At 42.7% G+C, this 26,700-nt stretch overlaps 1 protein-coding gene and 1 long non-coding RNA gene across 2 annotated transcripts in view; one reads left to right on the top strand and one right to left on the bottom strand.

The window, feature by feature from the left end:
- The window catches only part of ZC3H12B (zinc finger CCCH-type containing 12B), an 82,118-nt gene that overhangs the window by 35,230 nt on the left and 20,188 nt on the right, over positions 1–26,700 (bottom strand). The gene's annotated exons all lie outside the window — the stretch shown is intronic.
- Positions 7,237–26,700, top strand: part of LOC141050902 (uncharacterized) — a 37,245-nt gene continuing 17,781 nt past the window's right edge. The window contains exons 1-2 of the long non-coding RNA XR_012220556.1: positions 7,237–7,364; positions 19,645–19,748. This is a non-coding gene — a long non-coding RNA (uncharacterized lncRNA). The remainder of the gene's footprint in view (positions 7,365–19,644; positions 19,749–26,700) is intronic.

The raw sequence follows: 26,700 nt of genomic DNA, 5'->3' as shown, positions 1-26,700 counted from the left end.
CACTCTCCCTCACCCGGCATCCGTATGCGACTGGAGCGTGCCACTCTCCCTCACCCGGCATCCGTATGCGACTGGAGTGTGCCACTCTCCCTCACCCGGCATCCGTATGCCACGGGAGTGTGCCACTCTCCCTCACCCGGCATCCGTATGCCACGTGAGTGTGCCGCTCTCCCTCACCCGGCATCCGTATGCCATGGGAGTGTGCCGCTCTCCCTCACCCGGCATCCGTATGCCACGAGTGTGCCCCACTCCCTCACCCGGCATCCATATGCCACGGGTGTGTGTGCTCTCCCTCACCCAGCATCCGTATGCCACGGGAGTGTGCGCTCTCCCTCACCCAGCATCCGTATGCCACTGGAGTGTGCGCTCTCCCTCACCACCCGGCATCTGTATGCCATGGGAGTGTGCGCTTTCTCTCACCACCCGGCATCCGTATGCCATGGGAGTGTGCGCTTTCCCTCACCACCCGTCATCCGTATACGACTGGAGTGTGCCACTCTCCCTCACCCGGCATCCGTATGCCACGGGAGTGTGCCGCTCTCCCTCACCCGGCATCCGTATGCCACGTGAGTGTGCCGCTCTCCCTCACCCGGCATCCGTATGCCATGGGAGTGTGCCGCTCTCCCTCACCCGGCATCCGTATGCCACGAGTGTGCCCCACTCCCTCACCCGGCATCCATATGCCACGGGTGTGTGTGCTCTCCCTCACCCAGCATCCGTATGCCACGGGAGTGTGCGCTCTCCCTCACCACCCGGCATCCGTATGCCACAGGAGTGAGCGCTCTCCCTCACCACCCGGCATCCGTATGCCACGGGAAACTGCGCTCTCCGTCACCCGGCATCTGTATGACATGTATGCAATGTGTTTTTAACATCAGCTTTAACATACAGTAATCTTATATACAGATCTAGATAGATGATAGATAGAAGTCATTGACATATATAAACAGTGCAGTGCATGTGTAGCTTACTGTACATGTATTTAGCTAATAAAAGAAAAAATGACGTGGGGTCCCTCCTAATTTTAATAACCAGTACAGGCTAAGAGGACAGCTGCGGGAGGATATTAATAATAGACAAAAGAAGGGGCAATAGGTATTGTCCCCCTCCAAGGCTAATAACACCAGCTCTCAGCTGCCCCAGAAATGACGCATCTATTAGATGAATCAATTCTGGAGCTTGGCCTCACCTCTTCCTACTTGCCCTGGTGTGGTGATAAGTGGGGTAATAGTTTTAGTGTTGATGTCAGATTTGTAATGTCAGCTGACATCAAGCACAGGGGTTAGTAATGGCTAGGCGTCTAGAAGACACCCACATTACTAACACCGTAAGTTTAAGTAAAGGGAACCTGTCAGCAGGATTGTGCACAGTAACCTACACACAATGTAAGGTTGGCGCCGTTATACTGATTAAATTGATAGCTTGGTTGATGAAATCCGTCTTGTGGTTGTTGTTTAATCTTTATTTTCATTTTTTTTTTTGTTAATGATATGCCTGTGCCCCAGGGCAGCCTGTGGGGGTATTTTTATGTGGTGCTCTGATTAGATAGTCATATCGCAGACTGCTGACAGGTCACTTGATCCCTCACTGACCTGCCCCCTAGTTTGCATAATAAAGACCTGTACATACTGAAGAAGAAAAAAAAACCTTTGCAGGCAGGTGTCAGCTGTGGCTCCTGCGCTGCAGCATAATCTCATGTTTAGTGTCCTAGTAATAACTGTTCTTGATGTTATTGAGCAAATACAAAAAAAAATTGAAAATGGCGCCCGCAGCTCCTACACAGTAGCAGCTATCGGTGTGTATAGAGATCTGATAGCTGCTATTGCACAGGCACCGGTGGCGCCATCATGCTGGAGAAGAAAAAAATTCCTTCTCCAAGATGGCGCCGTGAAAAAATGGGAAAACGTATTGACTCGAGTATAAGCTGGGTATACATTGTCCCCTAATCCCTATGCTTGTATGCATGGCCCCCTCATCCCCATCCTGGTCTGCACGGCCCCTTCATCCCCATCCTGATCTGCACGGCCCCCTCATCCCCATCCTAGTCTGCACGGCCATCTCATTCCTATCCTTGTATGCATGGCTTCCTCATCCCTATCTCTGTATCCATGGTTCCTCATTTCTATCCTTGTATGCATAGCCCCTCTTCCCTATCTTGGTATACATGGTCCCCTCATCCCCATCCTTGTATGCATGGCCATCTCATCCCTATCCTTGTATGCATGGCCCACATGAAAAAGAGTATAAAAAAAACAAAAAAAAAAAGCATCCTACTTACCTTCCCTGCGTACCCTCACAGCATCTTTTCTGGTGCCAGCAGCTCTTGGGGTTGGGCGATCACGTGTCCCTGTTCATTAAGGGAATAAATATTCACCTCTCTCCACCCCTATGAAAAACTGCTGAAAAACTGCTGAAAAACTTGGCTTATCCTCGAGTATATACAGTACTTTATCTTTTTTTTGATCTTAATAAAGTGGTAAAAGAGGGTCAGGGAGTGTTTTGTTCAAATAAAGGACTTTGCTCTGTGTGGTTTTTTACTTAAACTTACGGGGCTAGTAATGGGGGTGTCTTATGGATGCATCCTAATAACTAATCCCTGTGCTTGATGTCAGCTGACATTACAAAGCTGACATTAACCCCAAAACCATTATACCCCACTTGCCAGCGCACCAAGGCAAGTGGAAAGAGTCAAGACTAAGTGCCAGAACTGGCACATCTAAAAGAATTGCTATTTCTGGGGTGACTGAGAGCTGGTGTTATTAGTCTGGGAAGGGGCCAATATCCATGGCCCCTTCCTAGGCTATTAATATCAGCCTGTGGCTATCTGCTTAACCTTTGCTGGTTATTAAAAATAGGAGTTCTCTCCTCGTTAATAATCAGTAAAAGTTAAGTAGGTAGCTGTGAGCTGATATTAATAGCGTGGGAAGCTCCATGTTTATTACCCCTGTCTGCTTTTCCTCAGCTGGTTAATAAAAATAAGGAGGACCCCACAACATTTTTTCTATTATTAGACAAATACATGCACAGTAAGCTACACACACTGAACTAATTCTATATCTCAATGACATCTTTGTATCTATTCTAACGGCTCACGCTATAAATTTACTGTACTTGGCTGATGAAATGTTAGGTTTCCTTTGAGATGGGTGAGTAAAAATCGCACTGCACAAGCATGGTCTGTGTGCTGCATGATTTTTTTTCTCGCACCCATTGACTAGCATTAGTGAGTCTCAGTCATTATACGCAGCCACTTATAGAATACTGCAAATTTTGCCTCACCCCAATTCCAGGTGAGGAAAAACTCGAAGATTAACACTGCCTAATTGAATAACATTGTGATTAGTGCAATGCGATTTTCTCTCACAGTGCACTCGTCGATTTTATATGCAGATGTGAGCGAGCCCATAGAGGAATGATCAAGAAAGAATCCTCCCAGATAAGTGATGTGATAGAGGTGACTGCGAATCCCCCATGTTATCAGACATTTATGGCTGATATGGCTAAAGTGGGAATACTCCTGTCATGAAGCAAGGGTATGTTCCCACGGTCAGTAAATGCTGCGGGTTGGACACTATGCGTGCTGAGACGGACATGTGGCGCGTCTTTCCAGACTTTAGCATGTCTATGTAGCGGAGATGCCCCGTCTCCGCTGCGTAAATTACCCGTTTCACTACCATTAGATGTGGTAAAACCGCATTATCTTCTTAGTCACATGGGCATTAAGTGCAGGAACGCAGATTACTATACATGTGTACTAATTTAAATAATTCAGCCTGACATCCAGACAAAGTGGAGCTTTAGGCTATGTGCACACGCTGCGGATTGGTCTGCGGATTTTTTATCTGCGGAACCGCATGTAAAATGACCTGCGGATTGGCCTGCGGTTTTGCCCTGCGGTTTATCACCTCTACAATGGAGGAGATGGTAAACCGCAGCAGAATCCGCAGAAAAGAATTGACGTCATTTCTTTCTGCGGATTCAAAACCGCAGCTTTTCCGCAGTTAAAAATCTGCAGCATGTGCACAGAAAATAGTAAATCCCATAGGATAACATGCTACTGTACACTGTCTGCAGAACTGCTGCGGCCAAAACCGCAGCGGAACCGCAGCGTGTGCACATAGCCTAAAGCTGATGACCAGAGATAACTCACTCCCCGGCGGTCACGTGCACTGCAGTTCTCGCGGTTAGCTGATTGTGAGAACTTAGCTAGTGACCGGAGATAACCCCGTCCCTGGCAGTCATGTGCACGGCAGTTCTCGCGGTCAGCTCAGCTCATCGCGAGAACTGCAGTGTATGCAAACTTCCGGCTGAAACAAGGTACCTTTATTTAAATTAGCACACATGCGTAGTAAGCTGCGTTCCCACACTTAATACGCATGTGGTTTTACTGCATCTAATGATAGTGAATGGGTAATTTATTCGGCGGAGACGGAGCGTCTCCGCTGCATAGACATGCTGCAGTCTGGAAAGATGCGCCACATGTCCGTCTCCGCAGGGAAGCCGGAGGCGTCCATGCACGCATTGTGAGCATGGAATTTCTTGAAATTCCATCTACTATGCTGTAACATCTGGCCACTGTGGGTTTGACGCTGCAGAGGTACGGAGCGTTCAACCGGCAGTGATTAATGACCATGGGAACATATCCCAAGATGTGGTTTATAGGGGGATGGCCACTACCTGGACAACCTCTTTTTAAATGAATTAGTCCCATTTGTATGAAAAAAACAAAAACCCCAACATGTACTCACATCCTGAACTAGCACTGTTTCAGCTATGTTGGCAGCAGGACTCTGGGAATCCTAGTAAATCAAATCATTGGCTTGGTACATTTCTCCTCCCCCCAAAAAAAATATTGCACTGGTGAACTTGGGAACTCAAAAAGGCCTGGACATCCATAGAAGACAACAGTGGTAGATGATCACAGACTTCTTTCCATAGTGAAGAAAACCCCTTTCACCACATTCACCCAAGTGAGGAACACGCTCCAGGAAGTAGGCGTTTCAGTGTCCAAGTCTACCAGAAAACAAAGACTTCATGAGAGGAAATACAGAGGGTTCACCACAAGGTGCAAACCATTAATTAGCCTTAAAAATAGAAAGGTGAGATTAGACTCTTTGCCAAAAAAAACATCTAAATACGCCCAGTTCTGCAAACACATTCCATGGACAGATCAAAGTAAGATTAACCTGTACCAGAAGGATTGGAAGAAGAAAGAATGAGGACGGCTTGGAATTGCTCATGATCCAAAGCATACCACATCCTCTAACACATGGTGGAGGCAGAGTGATGACATGGACATGCATGGCTCCCAATAATGGCACTTGGTCACTAGCCGGGTGAATTCTGAAGTGTACAGGGCAGGCAATACTTTCTGCTCAGATTCAACCAAATGCAGCAAGGTTGATTGGATGGCACTTTACAATATAAATGGACAATGGCCAAAACATAGTGTGAAATGTGGAATATTCTGCAATGGCCGAGTCAGTCACCAGATCTCAACCCCATCAAGCAGCATTTCACATGCTTAAGACAAAACATAACGCAGAAAGACCCACAAACAAGCAACAACTGAAATCAGCTGCAGTAAGGCCTGGCAAAGCATCACAAAAGGAGGAAACCTAGCGTTTGGCAACGACCATGGCTTCCAGACTTCAGACAGTCATTGCAGGCAAAAAACGTTTCACAGGATATTTTTGTTCAACCCCTTTAATTAAAACTTAAAGTCTACATTTCAACTGCATCTCAGTTTTCATTTTATACAAAAAAATATAGGCATACAGAGATAAAATCATGAAGATTCGGTTACTGTCCAAATATTAATGGACTTAACTATTCCATGTTCACTCCCCCCTAACAAACAGGGGATATAATGGAAACCTGTTTATATGGGATATATGTTCATCAGAATTGCTGTTTTTCATTTTTTACAACACAAAAAAAGCAATAAAAAGCTATTAAAGATGTCATAACTTAACAGAAATGGCACAAATAAAAACAACAGCCTTGCCATGTTTGGTATCATTGCATTTCTACTTCAAATCATTTTGTTATTTTCATTGCACAATTAAAACCGTAAAAATAAAAGCCAAAATAAACAAATGGTGGAAATTCAATTTTTTGTTATCTTTCTACAGCACTTGGAATTTTTTTTTCTTTTTAATTTTTCCTTTGGGTATTTCCACACTGTATTCGGTGTCCCCGTCAGGGCACATGTCCGACCCTCTCCACCCCCACCCCCGACAGTCTGTAGTGGTGATGGCATACCCAACGTGAGCTCTACCGTGAACTTTTTTCAGCCTCCTATAGGCGTACACTCCCCAAAAAAGTGCACAGCAGAGAACATGTTCGCTCTGCCGTCACCATTACAATCTATGGCCCAGTCAGTGAACGCATCTGGACCCTGTTTTGCGGAGGGAGGGGGAGTTAGGCTTGTGGGGGGTTTGCCCTGACGGAAACAAAGAACGCAATGTGAAAGCACCCTTACTCTATACAGTGAAATGGGGTAATTCAAAATTACAACTCATCCCACAATAAACAAGTGGTCAGAAGTAAGAATGAGGATGGTAGAAGATGGGAGGCGCCAGAGCGGACCGCAACACCTGTGTTTTTCTCATCTTTCAGGTTACATCTGGGGCTTATCTACAGCATTACAGAATGCTGTAGACAAGCCCCTGATGGCGGTGGCTGCAGCTGATGGGGATAAAATGGGGTGACAGATTCCCTTAAAATGGTAATGGTCTTTTCAGGTAAACTTGCAGCAAGAATGTCTGTGCAGCCTCCAGCTGTTCTCCCACATCCCTGCGCCTCCTCCATAGACTTTTATGCGGAGTACATGACATCTCCTAACTCAGTGATTATGGGGAAAACGGTCTTCACTGAAAACTGATTTTATGGATTTCACCCATAAACTGCGAGTGAATGATCAGTCCAGAAAGAAAAAGCAGATTTCTCTGAGAAGACACTATACTACAAAATTGCATATTTTCATATTGACTTATGGAATGATAATTAAAATGATGGTTACTCTTTAACTGCTGCTGTGTTTCTTTTTTTATCCTAGTTCTACGTCAATGGTATCACTCTCGATCGGTTCTTTGGAAACTCGAGACTGTAAAGAACATGTGAGCAAACTGCAATAAGGAACTAAGCTCTAGGTTGCACAATCACAAGCAGTATTACGAGTCTGTCACACATTACATAGTTTATGGGGCGGATTCTCTACACCATAATCCTGACTCTAAAATAATATGCAGGGCACGGTCACCCGTAACGTCACAGGGATGAAGGTGAGGAAGGAGGAAGCTTCTTTGGAGTCTACACTGTAAAAGCGGGATCACAGAGGTGACAGAAGCCGTTGTTACATGGTACAGTGCTAATTTCTATTAATGCCCACATTTAAACTGTTGTGGCTCTATTGAGCCATAGTATATTGGACTTTATTCCGTAGTTAACATCAATTGAAAAATTGGACTGAGATCACAAAGGACTAAGTGTAGTTCACAAAGTGGGATAGTGATTTATGAAGTTAATTTAAGTAACTTACTTTCAGACCCAATATATCCCAAACAACAACAAAAAAGCATATTCCACCATCATCTACAATCGTGTGTCCGTAAGGCACAGTAGCACATGTAGTCTTCTATAGACACAGTCCAGCACATCATCCCCGTGTAAAGGGCGCGTCGATGCCTCTACCTGCTACTAACACAAAGTAGGCTTCCATTGACATTGCAGTTAGCGGGTTATTGATCAGCGTTTCTGGAGACTTCAGAGCATGCAACACTCTCATTAAAGAGTTCTGCCTCATTTACTACAAATGAAGCAAACAACAGCCCATGAAATTGCCCAATCCTTGCTAGAACCGATCCTGTAATCTACCATGAAATCGATCACGACAACAACTGACATTCACAGGTTTATTACTCCTTATTCCATAAGGGTTCATTCAGACCCTCGTATTATCGGTCCATATGCTGTGCATGTGTGTCATGGACCGTGCATGGACAGCAGCACACGGCCGCTTTTCCATGTGGACTGATGGTTTGCATGGAAGGGAAAAAAAAATCACAGCATGCACAATTTTGGTTAATTTTTACAGATCGGAATAATGCATGCAAAGTAAAAGCAGCTCCAGCACCAGTCTGCAATGCTGAGCAGAACACGAAGCTGCACACAGAACCAGTCAAGTCTGCAATTTGCACACGAGTGGCTCGATTTCCAACGCAGCACACTGAACCCAGCCAAAGGCTGCATTTAAAGGGGTTGTCCCCTATTTGGACACCATCTCTAGCCTCACGTTTTTCCCTTGTAAAATAATAACACCTATACACACCTCCGGTGCGGTCACCGTTCCAGAGGAGTAAGCACTGGCTCTCCCCCTCTGTTTCATTCAACACTGTTACGTCACATGATCCCTGAGGCCAATCAGCACTGGCTCTCTCAGGGCTCATGCAACATTGATATGTCACGCAATCCCTGCAGCCACTCAGCATTGATTCTCCAGGGGCTCAGGTAACATTTTTATATCACGTGACCCCTGCAGCCAGTCACCTACGGACAAATCACATACATCTGGTGGAAGAGAGCACTGCAGCAACTGCATGTGATGTACAGTGAAGGAAATAATCATTTGATCCATTGCTGATTTTGTAAGTTTGCCCAATGAACAGTCTGTAATTTTAAGGGTAGGTTAATTTTAACACTGAGATAGAATATACAAAATAAAATCCAGAAAATCACATTGTATAAATTATATAACTTTATTTGCATTTTGCAGTGAGAAATAAGTATTTGAGCCAAGACTTGTTACTTGGTAGCAAAACTCTTGTTGGCAAGCACAGCAGTCAGACGTTTTTTGTAGTGGATGATGAGGTTTGCGCACATGTCAGGAAGAATTTTGGTACATTCCTCTTTGCAGATCATCTGTAAATCATTGAGATTTTGAGGCTGTCACTTGACAACTCGGAGCTTCAACTCCCTCCATAAGTTTTCTATGGGATTAAGGTCTGGAGACTGGCTAGGCCACTCCATGACCTTAATGTGCTTCTATTTGAGCCACTCCTTTGTTGCCTTGGCTGTATGTTTTGGGTCACTGTCTTGCTGGAAGACCCAGCCATGACCCATTTTTAATGTCTTGATTGAGGGAAGTAGGTTGTCACTCAGGATTTTACGGTACATGGCTCCATCCATTCTCCCACTGATGCAGTGAAGTAGTCCTGTTCCCTTAGCAGAGAAACACCCTCAAAAGATAATGTTTCCACCTCCATACTTGACAGTGGGGACGATGATCTCTGGGTCATAGGCAGCATTTCTCATCCCCCAAACACGCCAAAGACCTCAATTTTTGCCTCATCTGACCACACCACCTTCTCCCAATCACTCACAGAATCATCCAGGTATTCATTGGCAAACTTGAAATGGGCCTGCACCTTTAAAGGCGTAATGTGTTAGCAATGGTTTTCTTGGTGACTGTGGTCCCAGCTGCCTTGAGATCATTAACAAGTTCCCCCGGTATAGTTTTAGGCTGATCTCTCACCTTCCTCATGATCAAGGATAGCCTACAAGGAGAGATTTTGCATGGTGCCCCAGATCGATGTCGATTGACAGTCATTTTGTATTTCTTCCATTTTCTTACTATTGCACCAATAGTTGTCTCCTTCTCACCCAGTGTCTTACTTATAGTTCTGTAGCCCATTCCAGCTTGGTGCAGGTCTATGATCTTGTCCCTGACATTCTTAGAAAGCTATTTGGTCTTACCCATGTTGAGGAGGTTAGAGTCTGACTGATTAATTGAGTCTGTGGACAGGAGTCTTTTATAAAGGTGACTATGTAAGACAGCTGTCTTTAATGCAGGTAACAAGTTGATTAGGAGCGTCTAACTGGTCTGTAGGAACCAGAACTCTTAATGGTTGGTAGGGGATCAAATACATATTTCTCACTGCAAAATGCAAATAAATTTATATAATTTATTACAATGTGATTTTCTGGATTTTATTTTTGATATTCTATCTCTCAATGTTAAAATTAACCTACCCTTAAAATTATAGTGGGCACACTTAAAAAAATCAGCAAGGGATCAAATAATTATTTCCTTCACTGAATGCATGCTGTGAGTATTCTCTGGTCCAAGAATGGCGATTATGTGACCATAAGTATGTTATTTGCATCCTCATGGCTACATTCTGACTAGATGGGAGTGGACTCGCTCAACGCAAACATATTGAGCACAGTTGAGAACAGTCTAGTTAGAAAGTGGCTGGGAGTATGCATATTGCAGTAACATGACCTCCATCCTCACCGGAGAATCCTCACAGCGCACAGTGCAGGTGATGTAAGGATTCACAAGTATGAAGTCACAGTGACTGTAGACTTGATTTTAAAACCAGACAACCACTTTAATTAAAAAATTTTGATTTCTGCAGTGTTTTAAAGCCGTAGCATGACTGTTGAATATGAACGCAGCACAGATTCATCTCAACTAAAAGGCCAGATCCTCATATCAGAACAGAACAGACATTTATAGGACATTTCAGAACTTTGCTAAATTATTATGAAAACTTTTACGGCACAAACTGCATTGAACTCCTGTACCCAATTTATTAAATATTTTAGCAGGCGGTCCATTTTATACCGACTCCACCAAAATGGACATAGACTCCATGAGTCTGATTTCACAGCTCTGCTTAGGTCTCTTTCACACTTCCTTTTTTTGTTGTCAGCTAAAATCCGCCAAAATGGCGGAAAGCAGATCCGTTGAATGCAGAATTTTAAAGGAACCGCAGTCCGGGAAGGAGAGAGAAAGAGAACGAGAGAAAGAGAGTGAGAGAGAGAAAGAGAGCGAGAGAGAGAAAGAGAGCGAGAGAGAGAAAGAGAGAGAGAGAGAAAGAAAGAGAAAGAGAATTTTTTTTCCACCGCCAGAAAGGATTTCAGGGTTAAATCCCCGGCTGACTTCCTTTCTCCGGGCATGCGCACTGTAAAATGTGGATCCTACAGCCAAAAAAACGTTGCAGGGTCCGTCCAGGCATGCCGGCGGACGCAAACATTTTGGCGGATTCGCAAAAAAACGGATCCAACGGATGGCCATCCGTCAAGATCCGCCGGTAATGCAACTCAATGGGGAAAAAAACAGATCCACCAAAAAAATGGCGGATCCGTTTTTTTCAAAAACTGGCGGATTTTGACTGATGGTCAAAAACGGAAGTGTGAAAGAGGCCTTATGCTGATTATACACATAAGATAGCTGCCTCTCCCGACTCTCCCATACTCAGTCAACCATTTCTCCAGCAGGAGAGTCTTCTCTATCAGAGAACAAACAGGTCTAGAGTTTGAATTCAAACTGCTCGATCGTCATTTCCTCTGACATCATCAGTCAGGGAAGAGTAAGGAGGTAAACGGACCCCCCCCATACACATTAGTTGGTTTGCCAATCCTGCAGATATCTAAGGGTTCATCCATCTTTAATTCATTTTTAGGGCAATAACCGTGCAGGCAATCTATTAGGGTATGCACCTGCCATGGTCTAAAAGACCTATGAGACCTTTGTCAGGATCCCAGCATCCATGGAAACCTATTGGCACCTAAAGGAAAGTTGATGGGAAGAAACATAGAGCTTCCTCCCTACACAAAGCTCCTCAGATGACTGTCACTATTAACCCCATCATTTAAGGTTAAATTGCTGGACACTGAGGTTAATCGTGAGTCATGGTATCAGAAAAACAAAAGTCTGACCAAACAAGAAAGAAATTAAACAAAATCCTGGTCATGTTAATAAAATATATATACATATTCTTGTGTGGACATTCCCTCTAGGCCAGGATACACGGATTGTATACCACCTATGGAAATCAATGCATAGAACTGTATGGATGGCAATGAATAATGAGCGACACTTTTAGCAGCAGCTCTGCGCTCTAGGACCAAGTTATTCATTCTGGGTTTTCGAAAGAGAACTTCTCTAATCTTTTGCTCGGTCAATGAAAAAGTCACATTCTTCCTTGGAAACAGTACAAACACAGTTGTCATGAAATGCTGGGAATTTTTATGAACTTTTCTTATAAGGGTGACACGTGTATACTTAGAAGGTGACAGGTGAAACAAAGATGTAACATTCAGAATAGAACTCCCCTTAATAGTAGGAAGGAAACAACACAATGGCAGCCAAGTTCTCTGCCAACTTGATGCAATGTATACTACATAGGTCCTTGAAATAAAATTCTCACAATCCAGCATGAATACATAGTATAAATATTTGCTTCTGCGCCTTTGTTTCTCCCTACTTTTCTTCTAAGAGCCATAACTTTTTTTTCCTGTATATATTAGCCATTATTAATTTTTCTGTCTATGTAGCTGTATGATGGCTTGCTCTTTTTTTTTTTTTTTGCTGTTTGCAGGTCGAGTTGTAGTTTTGAATGGCACTATCCACTTTTCCACATAAAGTACTGAAAAACAAGGAAAAAAAATCTAACACTTTTTTGTGTTTTTTGGTCACTGTGCAGTAAAAATGACAACTCGACTCTACAGGTCATTAAAACTACAGGCAAAAGTGTTTTTTGGCTGACATTTATTGCTTTTAAAGTATTAAAATAAAAAAAACAAACAAAGGAAAACATTTTTACTTGGCTTGTCATTTTTGAGTCCTTTGCATTTCTTGACGAAGGTGCAAAAAACAGCAGACATCTGTGACTTTTTCTTTATGGTATTTATTGTATGGGTTAATTCTTATGGTATTTTATTTTACAGATAAAACATGTACCGTATTCATGTGGCTGTTCACATGTCCATATTATTTTGTGGACCGAGTGGTCTGCAAAATAATTATCCCAAAGACATGCCGCTTTGGATCCAAGTCACGGGTGAAAGTTAGCCATACAAGTGTGTATATATCTGTGAAAATCACTGATGGCACACGGACGGCATTTCTGTGCATTCCGGGATTAACATTGCAATGTATAGGAGAAGCTTTGTAGTTTTTTTTTTTTTCACCAGTGAAAATCATAGATGGAAAAAGCTGACCTTAACAAAAATAGTCTGTGTTTTTACGTAAACGCCGTATCTGCGGATATTCTAAATTGTCTTCTCAGTTTCATCTTCTTGGTCTTGGGAGATTCTAGATTCTGATGGTGCTCTGGCTTATTTGGCTCTTGGGATTATTACAAAAATGATACTGTATATGATAAACAATACAAACAAATATCTTAAAGGAAAGCAGTCAGGACGGTTTTACTAATCATTCTAGCTGTGTTCCAGTATTGGTCATGGAACAATAGGAGTAGTAACCCCATGTTCAATCGCTCAGAAATTGAGGATTGAAGATACATACATAAAGGTGCATTATGGACACATTAATGCCCTTGCAGTGAATCAGGCTAATTTGCAAATAGCTTAAAAGCTTGATCTCACGTCGGATTACTACAAGATAGGTATCATTTTTGTTTTTAGTCTAGGGTAGGTGACTCGACTTTGTAGTAAATGTCGACTGGTCATTTCAGATTTTTTGTGTCAGAGAACCTAGATTTATGCAACATTACAGAACACTCTTCTTATTCAAATGTGATAAAAGAAGCTAGAGGCTATGTGCACACGATGCGTTTTTGATGCGTTTTCAAGGTGTTTTTTTTTACAAGCGTAAAGGCTCCAAAAACGCAATGGAATACTAAAGCAAGGTAATTCAATAACAATCCTGAAGTGTTGTGCACAAGATCAGTAAATTTCCGTCCGCATTGCAGCATTTTATTTTCTGCAGCAGTCAATCCTTTTTGCGTTTCTGAAGTGTTTTTCACTCATTGGCTTCAACTGAGTCAGTCAAATCTGCAACAAAAACGCAGGTTTAAAAAGGTTTGCAGATTTGCTGCCAAAAACGCTGCGAATTGTCAAAGGAAATGATGTCAGGCAGAGAAAGGGCAGGTGGGCAGAGAAAGTGTGGGTGTCTGTCTGCGGGTGTCTGTCTGTGTACCCATGCTATGAATAGCCCATAGTGATTGTACTGATGGGACTACTACTCCCATCCAGCTATGTCTGCTGTCACATATAACAGAGACAGCATGAGCCGATGATGGGACAATAGTCCCATCATCCGGCGCCTGTGTTCAATTGTAAAAAAAAAAAAAAAAATCTAAACATTTACATAATTACATACATATTCACATACAAAATACATACTCATCAAAAATCAAAACTAATAAAACAACATATACTCCCTGTCCGCCGTAGTCCATTTAATACCGAATGTCCCACTTCGATCTCACTTGCAGAAAAGTCACATCGGGAGATGCCATGAGAGTTCATCGGAGTTCATCAGATGATCAGCTCCGGTTCTCAGGCAGCGGTGCCGTGAGAGCACCAGAGCTGATGAACTCTGGCGTACTCTTACGGAAGCAGTGATACAGTGCGGGAGCGATTACCTCCTGTCAATGTATCGCTGGAGACTGGGTAGAGCAGTCACATCTCCTGATGTGACTGTTCTACACGTGAGATCGCCGTGGGACACTCGGTATTAAATGGACTACATCGAACAGGATAGTATTATATGTTGGTTTATTATTTTTTGATTGTTTGCAGGAGACGAGGGCGTTGGGGATTAGGCGTTCAGTAAGTAAGGTAGATTTAAATTCAATAAAGGAGTCTTTATGATTGTTTCAAATGATTATTTCAAATAAAGGAATTTATTCTGGCTGTGTGTTTATTTATAAAAGAACTATAGTATTAGTAATGAATAGGCATCTTATAGACACCTCTCCATTACTAACCTGTGGGCTTGATGTTACCTGACAATACAAAGGTGACATCAACCCCACAAATATGAACCCGACTTGCCACGGCTACAGGGCAAGTGGGAAAAGCAAGGCCAAGTGCCAGAATTGGTGCATCTATAAGATGCGCCATTTCTGGTACGGCTGAGAGCTGATGTTTTTAGACTGGGGGGTGGCAATATCCATGCCCCCTTCCCAAGCTATTAATATCAGCCCGCTGCTGTCTGCCTAGCCTTTGCTGGCTTGATTTTATAGGGGGACCCCATGTCAATTTTTTATTGATGTTCCCCTGTAAACTAGCCAGGAAAGGCTAAGCAAACATATATTAATAGCCTGGGAACCTTTATGGCTATTGGCCCCTTCCCAGAATATTAACATCAGCCCTCAGCTTTCCCTCTGCTGGTTATGTAAATTACGTGAGAGGTCACACAATTTTTATAAAAAAATGTGTTGAAAAATAAACAAAGATACTGCGTTTCACGCAAATTTCATTTGTGTGTGTCTTTCATTTAACTCTTTATGTACCATTTTATTAATGAGGGTATCTGGCTGACATACATATATATATATATATACATATACACACACACATACACAATATATATATATTCACTTACATTTGTTTTGTGTGTGTAAACATTATATTTGAACATGGTATGTAATGATATTATGGTCTTCAATGGAGAATATAAAATAATAGCTCTGGCAAAAAATAAGATACCACTGCACAGTTTTATATAATTAGCTTCTCTACATGTCTGACAGCCATTCCTTTCCAGTGTCAGTTGAATTCCAAAGAGAGTACACCTCATTCTACCTAATGTGCTTCTGATTAGGTGATCACCTGAACCAAATCATATTTAGCGAAGGAAAGTATAAAAAACCCTGCTGTGGTGTTCACAATCCACTTGCAATAGGACAAGCTGGATGGCAAAACAAATGGTAGTAATATCCCAAAAGTAATAGAAATGAAAAAAATAACTTTTATCCATGCTAAAGGAGTTGAAAAGAAAAGTCTTGAGTGAGGAAAAGAAGGGCTCATAGCAGAGGGATACAGTGAGTGTCATGTTGCCTCCATCCTTAAAATTTCTATGATGGCAGTCCATTACAACAAGGTCAAGCAGCAGACAACAAAGCTACAGACCGGCAGAGGGTGAAAACGACTCTCCACTGACCGGGATGACCATCATGTTAGTCAAATGTCACTCAGCAAACGCAGGATGACATCAAGTGACCTACCAAAGGAATGTCAAATGGCAGCTGGGGTGAAGTGCACGGCAAGAAAAGTTCATAGCAGGCTCCTAGAGGCAGAGGTCAAGACATGTAAAGCTAGAAAAAAGCCTTTCATCAATGAGAAGCAAAGGAGAGCCAGGCTGAAGTTTGCCAAAGACCATAAGGATTGGACCATAGAAGACTGGAGTAAGGTAATCTTCTCTGATTAGTCTAATTTTCTGCTTTGCCCAAGACCTTGTCATCTAATGGTTAGACAAAGACCTGGAGAGGCGTACAAGACACAGTGTCTTGCACCCACTGTGAAATTTGGTGGCGGATCGGTGAAGATCTGAGGATGCTTCTGCAAGGCTGGAATTGGGCAGGTTAATCTTTGTGAAGGACGTATGAATCAAGCCACATACAAGGTTATCCTGAAAAAACAGTTGATTCCTTCTGTTCAGGCAATGTTCCCCAACTCTGAGGACTGGTTTTTCCAGCAGGACAATGTGCCATGCCACACAGCTAGGTCAATGAATGTGTGGATGAAGGACCACCACATCAAATCCCTGTCATGCCCAGCCCAATCTCCTGACCTGAACCCCACTGAAAACCTCTGGAATGTAATCAAGAGGATGATGGATAGTCACAAGCCATCAAAGAAAGCACTGCTTAAATTTTTGTACTAGGCGTGGCATAAGGTCACCCAAAAGCAGTGTAAAAGACTGGTGGAAAGCATGCCAAGACAGATGAAAGCTGTGATTAAAAATCATAATTATTCCACAAAATATTGACTTCTGAACACTTCCTGAGTTAAACATTAGTATTGTTGTTTCTAAATGATTATGAACTTGTTTTCTTAGCATTATTTGAGGTCTGCAAGCACTGCTCTTTTTTTTGCTATTTTGGTCATTTCTCATGTTTTGAAAATAAATACAAAATTTAGTGCTTGGAAATTCGAAGATATATTGTCAATAGTGTAAAAAATAAAAGAGCAATTTACATGTTACTCAAAAATATATACCTATAAAGAGAAAAATCAGACAAACTGCATGAAAACCGTGTGGATTTTCAACTGCATTTTCTGCCAAGAGAGGCAGAATCTGTGCAGATTTTTACAAAGGCAAATCCACAACATGCTCACATACACTTGGTTTAAGGCTGCATTCACACGTCGCGTTTTTTTCGCGTTTTCAACGCGTTTTTACTGCAAAAAAAAAAAACACAGCATCCCATGCATATGCGGTTAATCTGCAGGTTAACAGCGTCATTATACTGTCCAATGCCTACACGCAGCCCATCTTTATTCTCCAGCATTTGGTATGGAGTCACACGCTGACTATACAGAGCAACTGCTGTAACTGGGTGCCCCAGCCCTGACCGACACTGGCCATCTGACGGTCAGGGTCGAGGATGCGGTTATAGCGGACTGAACTGGCACCTCCTCCGCCCCTATGACTGAATACCGAATGCTGGCAGGAAGAATAAAGATGGTTTTCTCCCCTCTGAATTCGGCAGTGTGCAGGCGCCGGACAGCATAATAACGCTTTTAACCTGCAGATTAAGTCCATATCTGCAGGCTAACAGTGTTATTTCTGGTGACAGGTTCCCTTTAAAGAGGACCTGTCACTTGCTGATAATTAGCATTTTTAACAGGCGAGTCTGCTGTTATATTTTGCTTGATCCTGCGTCTCTACAGATACGGCATCTTCTTTTTATGGAAATCTAGTCTTTATAACCAAGTGGTCCTCAACTCTCCTCTATGGGGAGTTTTCATGAGGACCGCACCCAGTTAGCTAAAACAACTAGTTATACAGTTGTGGCCAACAGTATTGACACCCCTGCAATTCTATCAGATAATACTCAGTTTCTTCCTGAAAATGATTGCAAACACAAATTCTTTGGTATTATTATCTTCATTTAATTTGTCTTAAATGAAAAAACACAAAAAGAATTGTCCTAAAGCCAAATTGGATATAATTCCACACCAAACATAAAAAAAGAGGGTGGACAAAAGTATTGGCACTGTTCGAAAAATCATGTGATGCTTCTCTAATTTGTGTAATTAACAGCACCTGTAACTTACCTGTGGCACCTAACAGGTGTTGGCAATAACTAAATCACACTTGCAGCCAGTTGACATGGATTAAAGTTGACTCAACCTCTGTCCTGTGTCCTTGTGTGTACCACATTGAGCATGGAGAAAAGAAAGAAGACCAAAGAACTGTCTGAGGACTTGAGAAACCAAATTGTGAGGAAGCATGAGCAATCTCAAGGTTACAAGTCCATCTCCAAAGACCTAAATGTTCCTGTGTCTACCGTGCGCAGTGTCATCAAGAAGTTTAAAGCCCATGGCACTGTGGCTAACCTCCCTAGATGTGGACGGAAAAGAAAAATTGACAAGAGATTTCAACGCAAGATTGTGCGGATGTTGGATAAAGAACCTCGACTAACATCCAAACAAGTTCAAGCTGTCCTGCAGTCCGAGGGTACAACAGTGTCAACCTGTACTATTCGTCGGCGTCTGAATGAAAACGGACTGTATGGTAGGAGACCCAGGAAGACCCCACTTCTTACCCCGAGACATAAAAAAGCCAGGCTGGAGTTTGCCAAAACTTACCTGAAAAAGCCTAAAACGTTTTGGAAGAATGTTTCTGGTCAGATGAGACAAAAGTAGAGCTTTTTGGGCAAAGGCATCAACATAGAGTTTACAGGAGAAAAAAAAGAGGCATTCAAAGAAAAGAACACGGTCCCTACAGTCAAACATGGCGGAGGTTCCCTGATGTTTTGGGGTTGCTTTGCTGCCTCTGGCACTGGACTGCTTGACCGTGTGCATGGCATTATGAAGTCTGAAGACTACCAACAAATTTTGCAGCATAATGTAGGTCCCAGTGTGAGAAAGCTGGGTATCCCTCACAGGTCATGGGTCTTCCAGCAGGACAATGACCCAAAACACACTTCAAAAAGCACTAGAAAATGGTCTGAGAGAAAGCACTGGAGACTTCTAAGGTGGCCAGCAATGAGTCCAGACCTGAATCCCATAGAACACTTGTGGAGAGATCTAAAAATGGCAGTTTGGAGAAGGCACCCTTCTAATATCAGGGACCTGGAGCAGTTTGCCAAAGAAGAATGGTCTAAAATTCCAGCAGAGCATTGTAAGAAACTCATGGATGGTTACAGGAAGCGGTTGGTCGCAGTTATTTTGGCTAAAGGTTGTGCAACCAAGTATTAGGCTGAGGGTGCCAATACTTTTGTCTGTCCCATTTTGGAGTTTTGTGTGAAATGATCAATGTTTTGCTTCATTCTCTTTTGTGTTTTTTCATTTAAGACAAATTAAATGAAGATAATAATACCTAAGAATTTGTGTTTGCAATCATTTTCAGGAAGAAACTGAGTATTATCTGACAGAATTGCAGGGGTGTCAATACTTTTGGCCACAACTGTATAAACAGGGGTGAGTGGGGCCAAATCTTAGGACCGGAAAGACACAGGAACAAGAAAGACGTAATGCCAGATTAAGAAGAACAGCGGCATTTACACCAGATTAAACATTTACAAAATTAGGACAAATGAAAGCTACTGCAGAGAAATAAACAGTTTATCATGACTATGGCAAGAGGTTTTGATTTCTCATCATCGGCAGTTTTGCACTTTATTCACACTTTGTAATATAATGATTTCCTTATAGAATGTTGAAGCATAACAGCAACAAGCACTAAGAATTGCAATCAAGCCGAGAAAAGTGACAGAATTGAAAAGGTCAACATCCAAAGCCATGAATGCAACAGTGAGGTAAAAAAAACAATATTTCCCCCCACCCCAAAAAAAACAATTTCATTTTCAGAAATAAAAAAAGATGAATGGTACAGCTCTGGCAAGGCAGCCTGGTCGCCATCTCCACGAAAGTAGCGTTGTCTCAATAATAGATTCTACTAGCTGGGAGTCGGGAGGGGGAAGCCACAGATGCCCAGCGCTTAGCAACCGAACCTTTCTACCTAAATACTGCTTTTCATGAGAGTCACGACTGACTCCTAGGACAGATAACATCATGCAGAGTACATCATTTTTTTCTCAATACAGTCCAAAGTTTACATCAATAAAAGCCACAAGCCTTTATCCACGTCATAACATCATTTGCAATTTGGGGGGAAACCAATTTAGGCTATCAGGGGCCACAAAAGTCATCTTATTAAAAACACTGCACATTATAGAAAATAGAAAGGAGGAAAAAAAATAATTAAATATACATTACTGGCCTGAGGGCCTAGAAGCATTCATGTTTATGATCAGAAGATGACAATCGCGCCTAACCTGGTTATATGAACAATCAAACCCATTACTTATGTACACACACAGTCTAAGTCTAGGGTCATGCGACAGTACAAAAAAAAAAAATCAGTCTGCTTGTCGTCCAGAAAAGTGGGTTGATTTTTTTTCTCACTTGTGCATTCCGTATAAAATCTGTTGTTTTTCCACTCCGCAAGTACCGTGTTTCCCTGAAAATGGTTTTCTGGAGTATGCTTGAAAATTGAAGCATAAGCTCTACTCCAAAAACAATAAGCCTTAGTTACAGTCAGGGCCTGCGTTAGGGGAGGGGGTACAAAATTGGCAATTACCCAGGGACCCACAGCATTTCTAGTGTGAGGTTAATGGTAGGAGTGGCGGAAGGCACTAAAAAAAAAAATAATTAAAGTGCCTTCGCCACTCGGGGTCCACCGTGCGGCAGGTGATATGACCGCTGCTAGAGAGGCAGAGCACTATGCTATTAATGTGCATGGGGTTAACTGCACCCGGAGGGCACTGAAGCAAGCTCTATTAAGGACACAGAGCCACAACCTTAAAGCACACAAAAAATGCTGTGTCTGTTTAAGTCACAGAACAACAGCGACACGGTAATAAAGGGTCACAGGAGCAGTCTTAAATGTCAGAACTACTCAGACTAGACCTACCGTGAAAAAGAGGTGCGAGACATCGCAACTGTGAACGCTCGAGGAACTGCAATCGCAGCGCGGTGTGAACAGAGCCTGAGAGGAGACACCGCAATATCGCTGGCGCGATGCAGGACGCTAGCTGCTGAGACAGGAATAGCTGGAGCGCGCGGGCGCTGCTACTGGCGGCTGCCCAATCACTCACACAAGCGTATTATCAGAGGGAAGGGGTTTCTTAATAAGTCAGTCACCAGTCCAAGCATCCGTCACCATACATACAGCAGCAGTAGGAAAATACTAGCGCATGGCATAGCAGCCATGCGCACTTTTTATAGCGTACGGGACCTGCCAGAAATCTCCAGAGCCCTGTGCTAAGCCAATGAAATCAGGAGCAGGACCTGAGCACCTGACACCTGAACTCCAATGGGAGCTCGTCCCGTGGGCATGCTCAGAAGTTGGAAAAAAGGACAGCCTCTGGAGACAAATGTGAGAATCTGGATTCCCGCATAGGCAGCATAGAACCCAGATTCCTAACAGTTAAGGCTATGTGCACACGTCTCGGTTTTTTCGCGTTTTCGCGGCGGTTTTAAACACGCGATTTTGCCGCAAAAAATAAGCATCCCATGCAATCCTATGGGATTCCGCAATGCTGTGCTACTGCTGCGGTTTTCACCGCGGCGAAATCGCTTTGCGGTAAAAAACGCAGCATGCTCATTAATTTAGCGGAATCGCGGCGATCCTGCACCCATAGGATTGCATTGTTCCGCTTACTTCCCGCATGTGGCTGTGCCCACCATGCGAAAAGTAAGCAGAACATTTGCGGATGGTACCCACGGTCCGGAGGAGAGGAGACTGTCCTCCGGGCTGTGGGTACCATATCCCTGTAAAAAAAAATAGAATTAAAATAAAAAATATTGCTATTCTCACCTTCCGGCGTCCCGCGCAGCCTTCCCGCCTCTCTCCACGCTCCCGGTCCCAGTTATCCTTTGCAAGAATGACCACGATGACATTGAGATCTCGCGGGAGTGCGACGTCTCGCGGTCATTCGCGATGACGTCGCGGGAGTGCGACGTCTCGCGGTCATTCGTGCAAAGGATTACTGGGATCGGGAGCGTGGAGAGAGGCGGGAAGGCTACGCGGGACGCCGGAAGGTAAGAATAACAATATATTTTTTTTTTATTATTATTATTTTTTACATTTTATCTTTTACTACTGACGCTGCATAGGCAGCCTCAGTAGTAAAAAGTTGGTCACACTAGTCAAACACTATGTTTGACGAGTGTGACCAACCTGTCAATCAGTTCTCCAAGCGATGCTCCAGATCGCTTGGAAAACGCTAGCATTTTGCAAGCTAATTACGCTTGCAAATCGCTAGTTTTTCCACGGGAAAATCGCGGGAATTTAAAATGCGATTTTCCCGCGGAATGGAATTCCGGAATTATCGCGGTAACTTCCGCTACGTGTGCACATAGCCTAAGACTGCTCAAGGACCAGTGGTGACATCACGGTCATGTGGCCATAATGACACCAAAGGTCCTGTAACTGCAGGAGTCTAGATGAAGTGAAGAGGAGACAGGCTGGTATTTACCGTGCGTGTTTCTATACACATGTGTATGTACCAGTATATTTGTTTTTAGGATTACCAACAGACTCTTACTATGCAATTTGTGTAGACTGATACTTACCTGTATATTTTTATTATACCTATATATAACAGACATGGGATGTTTTTATGGCCTTCTTGAACCAACCTCTCTTCACCGTATATTTTTTATTTTTATGCCACATGTAATTCATTAATTGGAATAAACTTAGAATTTTATTGCATTCAGTGCTTCAATCTCATTTCTGTAGGTTTGAAAAAAATCACGAACGTTTGAATGAGTCCATAACCACAGAAGTCCTGTGTCACTGAGGTCTTTCCAATGCTTCCCTGCAAAATCACTAGATCTGCTGTATCTTGCAAGGAAATGGCTGTTATAGGCCCCCATCACACTTCCTGATATTTCCGCTACTGGAAAAACCAGTACTGGTGAGATCCCTGTGCCAGTATGACACCATCCTTGTGGCATGCGCACGTTTGTATGTACCATCCGTGTGTCGTTCGTGCGCACTAGGGTGACCGGATCTCATATGGGGGGGGAAAAAATGTCAGAATCTTGTTCGTCTGGACCCCACAAAACGATTCCCCTTTCCAGATATTGAGAGAGCCAAAATTTGAGCTCGAACAAACGACGTTAACCCGTGCCGCTCGACGCTCAAAGTTTGAAAAAATCCAAATTGAGGTATTTTAAGATTTAGGTATTTTGCATAGTCTGTTAGACTATAAAGAATGTGACAACAACATTGCAGAAATAGCCCTGACCAAATTTTCGAACCATTTGTGGTATTTGAATGCAGAGTTGGTGGGATTATCGTTTTTTGATCCCACCATTACAGACAATGAAAAGTTGTTAATGGCTAATAAATTGCTCAGTAGCACAGATGAACCATCAGAGCACGCTAACCTAGATGAGTTGATAATTTTACATAGTTATCTAATCTATTCTACAGCTTTTGTTAAAGTAGTTTTTGAAACGTCAGAATATAATGCTCGACATTTGCTTACAACTTGCAGGACATATTGCTTTTGTTCTTCATCTTTTGTCAGAAGGTCGTTAAAGTCGGTTACTTCCTACCTCTTTTAATTTTTCTTTCCTAACTTTTGCATTTACAACCCTAGCGTGCTCTGATGGTTCATCTGTGCTACTGAGCAATTTATTAGCCATTAACAACTTTTCATTGTCTGTAATGGTGGGATCAAAAAACGATAATCCCACCAACTCTGCATTCAAATACCACAAATGGTTCGAAAATTTGGTCAGGGCTATTTCTGCAATGTTGTTGTCACATTCTTTATAGTCTAACAGACTATGCAAAATACCTAAATCTTAAAATACCTCAATTTGGATTTTTTCAAACTTTGAGCGACGAGCGGCACGGGTTAACGTCGTTTGATCGAGCTCAAATTTTGGCTATCTCAATATCTGGAAAGGGGAATCGTTTTGTGGGGTCCAGACGGACAAAATTCCGACATCGATTTTTTGCGGTCACCCTAGTGTGCACCATCAGTGTGACAAGTACTGGAATAGAATGAAGAATACAAATGACAAAAGTTTAGGTGTTAGATGTGCGTAGATAGAGAACGAACGAACGATAAATATATTACAAATATGTCAGTGAGATATATATAATCATTGATTTGCTTGTGTCCTTTTCTGTACTTGTATTTATCTGATAATTAAATTAAAAAAATGATGTGGGGTCCCCCTTATTTTTAATAACCAGCTTAGGGAAAGCAGACAGCTGTGAGCTGGTGTTGTTATTCTGGGAAGGGGAAAATATCCATGCATCTTCCCAGCCTATTAACAGCTCACCACTGTCTGCATAGCCTTTACTGGTTATTAAAAAGGGGGGAACCCCCAGGCTGTGGGTTGATCTTAATAGGCTGTGATGGGGCCATGGATATTGGTCCCCTCAAGGCTAATAACATCAGCCCTCAACTGCCCACATCCAATACTTGCGCCAATTCTGGGGCTTAGCCTTTGCTATTCCTGATTGCGCTGGCAATCGAAGTAATGATTTTAGGGTTGATGTCAGCCATGTACTGTCCGCTGACATCATGTCCAGGGGTTAGTAATGGAGAGGCATCTGTCAGACTCCCCCATTACTAGCACCGTAATCAAAAGTAATAAACACACACAGAAAAGTCCTTTCATTGTAAAAAATCACTCCCCGACAGCTACCCTCATTTACCAATTTATTGGATGAAAACTGACTGAGTTTTCTTGATGAAACGCAAAAGATTTTTTACATACGCTCATCTGCAGCCGGTCCCAATCTCCACCTATAAATTCCTGCCTGGCTGCAGAGGTTAACACCCTAAATGTCTGCACAAATGTCTGGATGCCCCCAGAAGGCTGTCCCTAAAGTTTCTCTCCATATCCCTGATATACGGTACTCATAAGCAAACAACTAAGTTAAAAATAATTAATTCCGTAATAACATGCTAAAAACAAAATTCCGTAATAACATGCTAAAAACAATAAGGTCTCTATACAAACCCTATGGAAAAAAAAAAAATTAAAGCACCACTCCTGCATTTGTTTTTTTTATTTCAGCGCTGGAGTGGTGGCACTAGTGTAAATTCCCTGCTCCTAGTAATATAATTACCAGTCACCGTCTTTAGTTTTTGGTGCTGCTTCGCTTGTTTTTTGGAGGTTGTGACCTATCGGATGGCTCCAGTGTTTGCCGAGTGAGCCAGAAGTCACAACTTAATGCAAGTTTATGAGAGTCAGAACGCGACTCTCATAGATTTATACTGAAAGTTTCCGGCCAGTCAAGAGTTGTGGTCACAAGATGACGATGTGGAACCGGATCCGGCCCGGGCACAACACAAGGGGGATTTGTGCAAAAAATGTAAACTTTTGTACTGACACTTTTCTACAAGAGGAAAGAAAAAAAAAAAAAAAAAGATGGCAAGGCCAGCCATTGTGTAACAAATTTACTATGCCAGAAAAATGGTGTAATGCCCGTTTCACACCACCTTTTTGTCATTTTTAATAGCCTCCATTGTAAAACTGATGCATTTTAAAGCAAGTACCGTATCTGTTTTTTCAAACACACACGTTGTATCGGGGGGGTTTTTTTTTTTTCAGTAAATAAAAATATATTTTTTTTACATGACATGGTATGAGTGTCAGGAGATCATGTGACTTGTTCTCTGTAATTGATAACCATGAAAAAAATAGGTATGAAAATGTTTGCATCCGAAGTATCACTCAGCGGCAATAGTGTCCCTGATACTTGATTGTGTGAGGGGCCATAAGCACAAGTTATGGATCAAAATGGCTGAAGACTCGGTTCCTGCCCCGATCAGTGCGGTACTACATGCTCCCAAGGAATTTGTGTATAAACTGGGGATTCCTAATGTGGTGTTCAGAAATTTAGTGAACACATGGACAAAATATTCTACTATATTAGGCTAGTTTCACACTAGCGTTTTGAGTCGCAAGCAGTCGCTCGTCGTGAAGCTCCACCCCCTGCCGCGCCTCCTCCGGACGCATGTGCCAGCAAAAGCATACCTACGCACGGCCTGCACACCCAATGCTAAAAATAGGGTACGCAGGTCGCATGCAGCGTCATGCGCCCATAGGCGGAGCTGACCGGAGGAGGTGCGGCAGGGGGCGCCTCAAAACGCTAGAGTGAAACTAGCCTTAATGCCACTCACATCGCCTTGGGCCAGAGTTATGAACTTGCCGGGGATCTGCTTAGATCAGACTAAAACTAAATCCAAATTTCAAATACTGACCGTCACATCCAAGCATAAGCATAGTGTGAACAGGTGCTTAACCTAGAGTCACCAACTCATCTACATTCAAGCAAAAAAGGAAGCACACTGTAGCGCCAAACCATGCAAACATGAAAAATGAATAATGAATTGCCTTACTGCATTAGAAATATGAAAAATTGAGAAAGTTTAGCGCATAAAATGGCCTAATACCTATGAGGAATTCTGAAGAGACAAGGGCATCACTCTCCATGTAGCATGTTGGCAAAATACTAGATGTAGTAGTTTTTTGTGTGGGTTGCATTCATTTTTGTATCAACTCATTTGCGTGAATCTGAAGATTTTGTAAAGAAAGTTATATTATTAACCGTACTTTCATGTAATAGGTTAAAAAAGTTCTATTAGGCTATGTGCACACGTATGCAGAAAATTTCTGCATGAAAACCGGACACCTTCCCAGAAAACGCGCTTTTTTTCCCCGCACGTT

Source organism: Dendrobates tinctorius, unplaced genomic scaffold, assembly GCF_039654945.1.
Source record: "Dendrobates tinctorius isolate UK_male_01 unplaced genomic scaffold, ASM3965494v1 ptg000154l, whole genome shotgun sequence".
Lineage (NCBI taxonomy): Eukaryota > Metazoa > Chordata > Amphibia > Anura > Dendrobatidae > Dendrobates > Dendrobates tinctorius.
Note: the sequence above shows the minus strand (reverse complement) of the source record. Positions and strands in the feature narration are given on the sequence as shown.